This window comes from Sardina pilchardus, chromosome 15 (assembly GCF_963854185.1).
Source record: "Sardina pilchardus chromosome 15, fSarPil1.1, whole genome shotgun sequence".
NCBI classification, from domain to species: Eukaryota; Metazoa; Chordata; class Actinopteri; order Clupeiformes; family Clupeidae; genus Sardina; species Sardina pilchardus.
Window position 1 is genome coordinate 2,545,570 of NC_085008.1, and position 2,840 is coordinate 2,548,409.

Consider the following 2,840-nt stretch of genomic DNA (forward strand, 5'->3'; position numbering starts at 1 on the left):
AGAGCGTGCCGCTCCCGCCTGTCCTTCTCAATTTGGGCAAAGACACGTTGAGCAGAAGCGGAGTCTCCACACACACACACACATGTGTTTCTGTGGGTCTGGGGACAACACACTCAGTCTCCACACACACATGTGTTCCTGTGGGTCTGGGGACAACACACTCAGTCTCCACACACACACATGTGTTTCTGTGAGTCTGGGCACAACACACTCAGTCTCCACACACACACATGTGTTTCTGTGGGTCTGGGCACAACACACTCAGTCTCCACACACACACATGTGTTCCTGTGGGTCTGGGGACAACACACTCAGTCTCCACACACACATGTGTTTCTGTGGGTCTGGGGAAGCAGAGTCTCCACACACACACATGTGTTTCTGTGAGTCTGGGCACAACACACTCAGTCTCCACACACACACATGTGTTTCTGTGGGTCTGGGGACAACACACTCAGTCTCCACACACACACATGTGTTTCTGTGGGTCTGGGGACAACACACTCAGTCTCCACACACACATGTGTTCCTGTGGGTCTGGGGACAACACACTCCACACACATGTGTTTCTGTGGGTCTGGGGACAACACACTCTTTGTGTTCACGTCCCTCCAGGTGGAGGATGCGTGAGGCTCGTCTGCACTTGATTTGGGAGATGCGAGAGCATGTGCATTGAGAAGACAGCAGAGCAATATATGCTGTATGATGATGTCAGGAGTGCAGACTTTCAGAGACTTTCTAAGATCTCACACATGCCTCAGAGCAGTTCTGATGTCCCACACAACTTCATACCGTCACTGAGAAGTCTGAATGTCTAGACCGTGCACACATACGTGGCATATTGTCAGGGTCTCCAGTAGAAGTACCCTTGGGTGCAATATCAGGTGGCCTTTAAGTCTCCTTAGTACATTACTCACTGACTAATTGCATAAATTACATACATAAAAATATTTTACTTATTTTAACGTAATCTCCTTCATTCAAGACTATTGATAATTAAACGTGTATAATTATGAGCCCTACAAACAACACAAGATAGCAAATCGTGAAACTAACCCAACAGAAGCTCCTTTACTATGATAAATGATGACTGACTAAAAACGTGGTCCATGGTCTTAAACACAGTTCTAAAGAGAGGCCCTCTGCTTCTAAACTCTTAAGTAGAAGTCAGACTTCTCACCTGATCCTCGGTGCCGTGATCAAAGGGGTGGAACCCAGGGAATGGACACAGGGCAGGCTAGCTGACCTCAGATTCAATAGAACACTGTGGGTCTCAAGACTTTGTTCTTGGTGCAGAGTAATGAGGTTTCTTCAAGACCAAATGATTTGTGCTACTATTTCTGTCAACTGAATTGCGTCGTTTGCTTTTTTAAATGTAGCCATCACTTGTTAGATGTGTACATTTCTGTGACGTTTTAAAAAGGTTGATTTGCCACTGCAGTAGAGTTGTGTAGCAGACTGTGGTGTTTTAAAGGGGAGACTTTGCCCTGACAGGCGCAGGTTGTCATGCACGATACGGTGGCGAGATCTCACACCAGAACATGTTCTGACATTTTTACATTTTCACAGTTCACTCCGCTCCTAAGAAATGGATGAGAGAGGAATGTTTCTCCAGTTGTTTGATAATCAGACTGTTCCTTCCTGCATGATTTTTTCTCTCTCTATCTCCCTTTCTCTTTTAATCTCCCTCTCTCTCCCTTTCTCTCTCTCTCTCCCTCTCTCTCTCTCTCTCACTCCCACACTTTCACATTCATTCTCACTCTCTTTCTTCCCAGAAGCGCATTTGAAATATTAAATTGCTACTACGGCATCTTGAATGCGCCCAGAAAGAGTGCCAAAATACATTTGCTTAATGTCACAGCCAGTAATTGTGAAGGGTGCGGCTGCGCTGCCTCTGGTTCTTAGGGCCGGGGGGGCCGGGGGGGCGGGGGGGGGGGGGTTGTTGTGAACACGATGCGTAGGGCTTCCGAGAGCCTGCCGTGAACTTTTCACCCCGTCGCTCGGCTCTGTGCAGCGCTGCGTTTCGCCTCCACAGCTGCTGGTGACGAGGAGCTGAAATAGAGAGGGAGGAGAGATGAGGAGAGATGAGGAGCTGGGTGGTTGGGATGGGGAGGGAGGAGAGATGCGGAGCTGGGTGGTTGGGATGGGGAGGGAGGAGAGATGCGGAGCTGGGTGGTTGGGATAGGGAGGGAGGAGAGATGAGGAGCCGGGTGGTTGGGATAGGGAGGGAGGAGAGATGAGGAGCCGGGTGGTTGGGATAGGGAGGGGGGGTTGATGAGGAGCTGGGTTGGGAGGGAGGAGAGATGCGGAGCTGGGTGGTTGAGATGGGGAGGGGGGGTTGATGCGGAGCTGGGTGGTTGGGATGGGGAGGGGGGGTTGATGCGGAGCTGGGTGGTTGGGATGGGGAGGGGGGGTTGATGCGGAGCTGGGTGGTTGGGATGGGGAGGGGGGGTTGATGAGGAGCTGGGTGGTTGGGATGGGGAGGGAGGAGAGATGAGGAGCTGGGTGGTTGGGATAGGGAGGGGGGGTTGATGAGGAGGTGGGTGGTTGGGATGGGGAGGGAGGAGAGAGGAGGAGCTGGGTGGTTGGGATGGGGAGGGAGGAGAGATGCGGAGCTGGGTGGTTGAGATGGGGAGGGGGGGTTGATGCGGAGCTGGGTGGTTGGGATGGGGAGGGGGGGTTGATGCGGAGCTGGGTGGTTGGGATGGGGAGGGGGGGTTGATGAGGAGAAAGCACTCAGCTCCACAGCGTAGACGTAGAGCGTTAGGATGGAGAGCAGAAGCACCACCCTCGTTGCATCAGACGGGGTCACTCGTAACCCTCCTCTCTCGGCAACAACA